Genomic DNA, 9,135 nt, shown 5'->3' with positions numbered 1-9,135 from the left:
GAGCCAGAGCAATGTGACTAGGCAAAGGCCTGAGACCATGAAAAGGCACAGAGGATGGAAAGAGAATTTGGGGCAATGTTCAGTTTGGCTGTAGTGTAGGATAGAAGTAGGACAATTGGGAGAGGTGATTATAAAAGGAATCACATCATTATTATTTTAAAATAATTTAAGTGAAGTTCTTCTTTGTATTTAATCCCTTGTTTCATTCTCACTTCCTCCTAGAAAGTCTCCCTCCATCTTTAGTCTAATCTCCCATACTAATTTGTAGTTATATCCATTAAGAAATACAAGTCAACTCATAGGAGATTGTTGGAAACTTATGTGCTTTAATGCTCAGGAGAACAGAAATAAATGTGACAGGAAGCCCGTTCTCAAAAAGTCCTACTGGGCAGGCAGAACTTATATAGGTGAAAGTATATTTAAGTATACACACACACACACACACACACACACACACATACAAGTGAAATGTTATTTTTAAAAATAAAATTATAGGATTAATTATAGGTATAATTTGATAGTCAGGGAAGAGAGAAAACATTTTCATTTGGCTCTTGGAATGCTTTAGGAGGTAGATGAAATTTGGAAGGACAGCATAGAAGGAAGACATTCTAGGTAAGATAATGACAAGTTGAAGCCCAGAGAATATTTGGTAACGGGTGGTGGTAGGAGGTAGAGATATAAAGGGGATGGGAAGTGAAAGGAACTGGAAGTGATTAGAAGGGTGGTACAGAGATGCAAGGCTGGGCCTGGATTATGGAGGACCACAAATGTTGTCTTAATTAAATTCTCAACTTTAACAATTAACAGTAATATGAACTATACATCTGATCTATCTAAACTGAGAATTTCATTCTTATAATAGAAACAGAAAGTTTAAGTATAAAAACAAGCCAAAAACCTAACCTGTGTTTATTGTTTGAAAAGTTATCTATAGCACTGTTTAAGTTATTGTCAGTATTATTTAGATGGGAGCACCCACATTTTGAATTGACCTGGGGACATATCAGAGTTAATATACAGTGGTTGTTGTATTTACATATTAAAGAAATAATGAAACACTCTCGTTTTCCTCCCATGTTTTATTAAATGTCTTCTAAAGTAATGGAAGGTATATGCATTTAAAAGAAAGCACAGAACTTTGGACAGCTGGATTCAGCTTTTTAGTAATGACTATCACTGCAATGTTTATGAAAGCAGAGATAGCAATCCTCTTCCTACTCCAAAAGTGATCGTTTTAGCTCTTTGTTGACTTGCTGGATTATTTGTCATATATATGTTCAGTATACTGACTGCTTAATAGAAAATAGATTCAAAACATTCTTTTTGATTATTTGCACTTTACTTTTAACATCAACAAAATAGAAAAAATGATTCATGAAATTGATCCATTTTGGATGGCTATTTACAGAACATAAAAAAAAATTTTAAAGGTATCTTTAAAAAATTCCAAATTCTAAGCTAACTGCCATCACAGCTTCACTTGAAAAATGTATCTCCTCTAATAATCATGCTAAACGAAATAAGCCAGATAGAAAAGGTTGAAAAATTACATGATATCACTTATATGTGGGATATAAACCTAAAAGCAACAAATGAACAGGACAAACAAACAGAGACTCAGGGACACGGGCAATGGACTAGCGGTTACAAGAGGGGAAGGGAGGGAGGGGGGAGGAGGAAAAAAATAAATAAATAAAATGTTTAAAATAAATAAATAAATAAAATTAAAAAATAATTTTAAAAAAGAAAATATGCCTCCAGTAGCCCAGTATTCCTCTTCTAGGACTGGTACAGTAGGAAAGAGACAAAGATGTTTCTTACTTTATATTAAAACACCAATGTGGTTATCAGTGAGGAAGTTAGTATGTGCAATTTTGAGGAAAGTGTAGCTAGCCAGACCTTATTTTATCTATTTTGCTTGAATACAGCTAAAAATGATTTGACTGTCACACATTTGTTCTCAAAATCTGCACCTCTCTGAAAAACAGGAGATTCTTGCTTTTCATGGTAGTTATGTTGTATAAAGTCACCATGAACACTGAATTAATGAATACTGAATCATTGCTTCTAAGGGAAATTTCTAGGAGAAGTATAGGATTAGATTCCTGCAAGCCTCTGGTCACATTCTCAACCGATTAATACATTATTATGTATTAATATTATAATACATAATACATTATGTATTAATAATGTATTATGTATTATAATATTAATCTCAACTGATTAATATCGGTGTTTTTGTTTAAAGACACTTTATTTAATATATATTACTGAGTCATTAACATTGAACTCAGCCAATAGCACTATAACCCATTCCGAACAAACTTACCTACTGGAAGGGGTGTCCAATGCACTTTAATATTGAAAACTGGAAGTTAAAGAGTACTGTGTATAGTGTCTCCCTTTTTTGTGAAAATAGAAAGCAAACCAGTAAAAAAAAAAAAAAAAAAAAATCCCTATATATGTGCGTTTGTGTTTGCATAAGCTTTCAGAACGGAACTGAAATATAATAACGCCAGGCTGTTATCATTCTCTCAGGGCAGCAAAGGGCAGAATGAGGGGAAGAGTATTAACTTTTTCTTTATGTATCTTGTATTTTTCACGTGAAACATAAAATAAACATGTTTTGCTAATATGTTTAAAATAAATAAAATAACATTTTATAAAATTTAATTTTAAATTATTTACTTAATTATAAAAGAATAAAAGTTCCAGTAAAAGTAATAAACGACTGGCTCCCTTTAGATAGGCAGAACACATAAAGAAATTAAACTAAGGAGGAGTTAATATCTGTGACTACTAAGGAGGAATTTTAAATTATTTAAATTAAATTAGAATTAGAATAAAATAATGCTAGTAGATTAAAAAAATCTTGATAAAAGTTCAGTTTTATGGAAAATATAAATTATTAAAATGACGAGAAAAATGGAAAATCTGGAAAAATTATAACTATTAAAAAGTGAAAAAGTTATCAAAGAATTACATCCAAAGAGACTAAGCCCTGATGACTTTAGCAGCCAATACTTTTGAACAGATTATTTCAATGCCATAAAAACAGTTGAAGGAAGGAAAAACCTTTAAAGCTACTTTATTAGTTCCATTGAAACAGAAATATATATGTATCAAACACAGGTGCATACACACACACAAAAAGAATACATCTATTACCTTGCGAGGGGAAAAAGTGTGAAGCTAGAGAATCAGAATCTTGGAACGATGTTTGGAAGAAAAAGCAGACTCAATCAGAAGGGTGTAGAAACCAGAGAAAAAAATATTATACACAGAAAAGAAATGTGCAGACTAAAACCGCACTTTTCCTCCATTGAAGCCTTCCAGCCACTTCAACGCAGAAGGGCTCTCGCAATGCGTAGAGCAGAAGCTGACTTTGAGTTCCAACTTGAAAAATATAACAATTTAAGTCTTGTATGCATTGAACAATAAAATTTACAGAACTAATAATACATAATAAAATAATAAATAATAATAATAATGACAGAACTATAAGGAGAAATTAATAAACTTGCCAATACAGTGGAAAACTTTTCAACTTTGAGTAATTGATAGACCAGGCAGACAAATAAAATCAGGAGAGATATACAGAATTTAAACAAACAACCAGTAACTGCAATCTAATGGATATTAGTAAAATATTCACCCACATACTGTAAGTCAGGAGTCAACCAAGGAAACAGAAACCATGTTAAGTCTTTTAAAAAAGGGGTTTAGAGCAAGAAATTGGTTACACATGTGATGGAAGTTGCAATGACAGATGGGTGTTGTTGAGCCAAGAGATTAGCAACAGTAGGAAGCCACCAGCCCTCCCAAGCTGGGATCCGGAATAATGGACAGCTCTCTCAAGCAGTTTTACTATAATTAGTTGGAGAGGGATTTGCAGTCAGGGTTTGGTTTGGTTTTGCTTTTTTAAGGGCTCTCTCCTTTTGTTCCTGGAGGAAGAGGTTCTGAGCCTCCTCTTCACTGTTGCTGCTGGAAGTTTGTGTTCCATAGGGAGAATAACTTAATAAAGAGCACATGGAGTTCCAGGTCTGCCTCTTTACTTTCTAAAAAAAAAAAAAAAAAAAACCCAAAATATATTATATAAGGATCATTCTCTGGAAGAGATCTGCAGATTGAAGCAGAAGCATACTGTGTTCCAATAAACCATAATAAAGGAAGCTTAACAGTTGAACTTCAAAGAAGAAGGATTTCTTTAGGCATCCAGGTAGGAATATTATATCACTTAAATAGAGAAAGCTGTCAGGCTGGACTCCAACTCTCTACAGTGATGCTGAATGCCAGAGACATTGGTGCTATGTTCTGAAGGAAAGAGTGATTGAGAACTTAGTATCCTCAAGCACCTGTCTTTCAAGCACAACCAGCTACATGATTTGGGGAGGGGGGATCTAAAGAAAAATGGAAATGCAGTCTTCCTTATCTAAAAGAATATTAAGAACTTCAAGGCTGTGACAGTAGAACATTAAACCAAGCACGAGGTCCTTCTTAGTGTGGGACCCTGTGCGGTAGCACAAGATGCACACTAACAAAGCCAGCCCTGCTTTCTGGTATGAAGGAAACACTCAGGCATACATGCAACATGCAGTGTGAACCTTCTCCAGCAATTATTTGACAAAAATCCACAGATGACGCAAAACAAAGATCTTAGAAATGAAGACACTGCACTGGTGGTCACCACTGAATTTATCTATATAAAACAAATACTAAACAACTTTGGGGATTGTGGTTACAGAATATGAATATTTGACAATAAGAGGAAGAATAAAATTGCTAATGCACTTATCGAGCCTTGAAGGTAATTAGCTGATATTGCCTAAAATTACATTATGTATTTAATGAGACAAAATGATTCCACACTCTCGATGTTTTATTTAATATCTTTCCTTAAGTTTAGAGGGATCTTTTGTTGGGAAATCTCTCATGGATGAAAAAATATTTATGTTAGTGTTAAAGGATCTCATTCATTTTGCTTCGGTTTATATTTCTTCTATAATATTCAGATAAATTACATTTATTACTTTTTTGAAAAATACGTTTTTATGAAAGTCCAACTGTTAATGATTATTCATAAATAATAGGATATGAGTATTCTACTTTCATCTTTGCCTTTTCTGCATCAATTGAATGCTATATAAGTGGCAAATGTAAAAAAACTACCTTTACTTTTATTTTATTAAATATATGTAATTAAATATTCTCCCACCAAAGGCTCTAGGCAAGATGATTTATCGGTGAGGTCTAATCAAACTTCAAGGAGCAGAGCTTCTATATTTAGGTTGTTTTAAAAGGAGCTAGAAAATTTCCAACTCATGCTATGACACATCACTGATACCAAAACAAGACAATTTATGACTAAAAACAAAATACCAATCACTTTGAAAATAAATATAAATCACTTTGAATATAAAGAAATGTGACAGCGCTAAGTGAACTATTTTCAGCCGACTAGACATTTTTTGATTCAGCTGTGTGTGTGTGTGTGTGTGTGTTTGTGTAACTGAGAGTGATGGCACTAAGAAGTTGGATGTTGAGAGCCTAATTTACTTTTCATGGAAGTGATGGAGATGCTGTCTGCTCACACACCTGACAACCTGAAGGACATACTGGAGTGAGGAATGTGGAGAGCCATGGGCAACAAAGAAGTCTCAGCAATGGGCAGGACTGAGATTGGGCTGCTTGGGACAAAACTGTGGGGTCTTGTATCACAGTTATAATGCTTCTAAGACAATGCTTCTCAAAGAGGGCATATTGCTCTGAGTTGCTAAAGATGAAGTATCAAGGGGGTGGAGGTGCGAGAGGTCCATGCAGAGTACAGGCATGTATGGAAGTGCACTGACTGTCAACAGTTTAAAAACAATAATATATATTATTGTTTATATATATATAAATTCCCAAAGGAACTGATTTTAAACAATGTCAGTGATAAACCACTTCTTGGTGAAAAAAATCAGTTCCTTTGGGAATTTACACACACACACACACACACACACACACACATATACACATACAAATGGAATTTAACTCAGAGATCTTCTAGTTATACAGTTAGCTGTCAATATATGCAGAATTAGCTGCATAGGATTTTTTTCAAGAGTAAGTTTGTGAGGGCTTGGAAGTTTTGAGCTTGCTTCAGGAGCAGTTTGTATCACCAACCTCAAGGGAACTAAACATTCCTTCGGTTAAACAGTGAATTATAAATAAACAAGGATAATACAATGATTATAAAGACAAAGAAACAAAAGCACGTTATTTCAATTTTATCAATCATGTAATCTCCTGGGCCTTTTATTTGAATTTAGAACTCTGTGTGAAAAAGGCTCACTGAAAGGTGGATATTTTTCTTTCGTAAGTGAAAATTTTAATTCATATGAAATATATCCATTTTCCTTCCTGATTATTACTAAAGATAATTTTGTCGTACAGAGATAGGGGTGGTAAAAAAGAAACTCATCGCCTATACTGAAACCTCTGTTTCAATGCTAACATCATGGAGCAATTACAGTAACAGCAGCCAGAAGAGAGGATTGAATGGGCCTTCGAGGCATTGAGCACACTTCCCATTCTTGTCTCAGGTGACAGAAATCACTCCTGAATCCCTTGGATGAGTAAGAGCACCACACTATAACAAGAAAGGGGTCAGGGAAGAAAAAAATGGATTTCTCTTGATTAACTGGATAAAGGCTAGCATTCTTATTAATTTGGATTTTATGTGGAAACTTCTGCTTCAGCCATAATAGAATATTTAGAAACTAACTTATTTTCCCACTATAACCAAATAGAAAACCAGACAAAATGAACAAGACAGCTATATTTGGATATTGGACAACAGGCAGTGCAGGACTGTGATACCCGAGGTTAAGGAAACCCATGAGGTGAGCCTCAGCTTTCTTCTCAGAGAGACTTTCTGGGTAACAGTGTAGGGAGGGGAGGAGTCTAAAGAAGAGCACGGTGGTCTCCCTGAGGTGAAGCAACAGAGACTGGAGTTTGGGAAAGAGGAAGCATCTGGAATTTGTGGAACAAAATAATGGACAGGAAAGTGCTACACGGAATAAAAACTCCAGGACGACGTGCAGGTTTCCCCTGGAGTCTGAGGCTGAATGGTAAGTTTTGCATGTGTAGGAAATGCTATGAACTGGCCAAAGAGCTGCTACTAGGGAGCTTTAATCTGAACAAGTCTCAGAGCTCAGAGAGTGAGAGAACTTCCAGTTCCAGCCAGTCCAAGTGAAAAGCCCTTGCTGTACACCTGAGCATTCGATAAAGACACCAGAGGAGTCAAGCATTAGTAGTGGGAATAAGCTAGAATTGGAGGAAAGACCGTTTTAAACCCACCCTAACAAAATGCAAAAGGAAGCCTCAAAGTCATCCGTTGGTCCACAAGCAACTTAAGTACCTTCTTAAACAAAGTCCAACAGTTTTTACAGGAAGATAAAACCCAGAACTCAACAGTATAAAATCCAATACAAATGTAATTCTTCTCACAGAAAACTATCAGGCCCAGATGGCTTTGCTGTTGAATTCCATCAATCATTTAAGAAATAAATGATACCAATCCTTCACAGACTCTTCAGAAAAAAGATGCACTTTATGAGGCTGGCACACTGGCACAAGCCCAAATTGCTTATAAGAAAAGGAAACCGCAGACCAATATTCCTCATAAAAATAGTCACAAAAGCCTTAAGAAAATATTAGAAATTGAATCCAGCAACATATTATATTAACAGGATGTACATGCAAACATATATAACACACATTAATTTTTGTATATTTTTATACACTGAGCTGTACTGATATATATCATACCTCATTTACAATTGTAAAAATATAAATGGAACAAATTAATTAGAAAAAATTTGCAAATTCTTTAATGGGTAATGGATTTGTATCTCAATCATATAAAGAATTATATAAATATTATGTAAATAACTCAATAATAAAAAGACAAATATCTATACTAAATAATGCGTAAAGGATATGAATAGCCATATTTCCAAAGAAGATAACCAATAACCAATAAGCACATGCAAAATGCTCAGCATTATGTCATTTAAAAAAAAAAGCAAATCAAAAGCATATTGAGGTACTACTTCACACCCTTTAGGATGGATATGATAAAAAAGTTAATAACATGTGTTGGAGATATCAGAATAAAACTTATACACTTACAACTTATACACTGCTTGTGGGAATGTAAATGGTATAGACACTTTGGAAAACAGTTTGGCCAGTCCCCAAAAGATTAAACACAGCCTTATTATTTGACCCAGCAATTCCATCCCTAGATATATACCGAAGAGAAGTGAATACACGTATTCACACAAAATCTTGTACACAAATGTTCTTAGCAGCATTTTTCATAACCAAGAAGGTAGAAACAACCCATGTCCATCAACTAATAAATAGATAAACAAAATGTGGTATACCCATACAATGGAATATTTATTGTATACTAATGCTTATAGCAGCATTATTCATAATAATCAAAAAGTGGAAACAATCCAAATGTCTGTTAATGGATGAATGAATAAACAAAATGTGGTATATTCGTACAATGGATTTGGCCATAAAAAAGAATGAAGTAGTTATGTACTATAACTTGGATGAACTCTGAAAGCATTGTGCCAAGTGCAAAAGCTAGTCACTAAAAACCATGTATTATATGATTCCATTCACATGAAAGTCCAGAATAGGGAAATCTATACAGATAGAAAGATTAGTAATTGCTTAGGTCTAGGGAGAGGATGGGAGAGTTACAGCTAAAGGGCAGGGGTTTCTTTTTCAGCTGATAAAGTGTTCAAAAATTGACTGGTGACAGTTGCATATCTGAACCAGGAGCCTCAGGGGCACCTCTCACAGTATGGCTGGGCCCCAGCTGACCTCTCAAAGGTCACATTGTGAGTGCATCCAGGTGGGCGGAGATAAAAGGACAGGTAAGGCGACTGGCCAGGTACTCCTCACTGGGCCACAGGGTGGCCAGCAGTGCTTCTGGCTGAAGCGGAGCCAGCCCCAGCATCCACTTCCATCCCTGGGGCTCCGCCGCCTGGCCCTTGGAGATGAAGCTTCTTTGGCCCGCTGCCCAGTCATGTGCCCCAAGCCCAGGAGACTGGTGTCCAGCACAGGCTT

The sequence above is a fragment of the Pteropus vampyrus genome, unplaced genomic scaffold, assembly GCF_000151845.1.
Source record: "Pteropus vampyrus isolate Shadow unplaced genomic scaffold, Pvam_2.0 Scaffold21, whole genome shotgun sequence".
Lineage (NCBI taxonomy): Eukaryota > Metazoa > Chordata > Mammalia > Chiroptera > Pteropodidae > Pteropus > Pteropus vampyrus.
The sequence above is the reverse complement of the archived record's forward strand: the minus strand, read 5'-3'. Positions refer to the sequence as shown.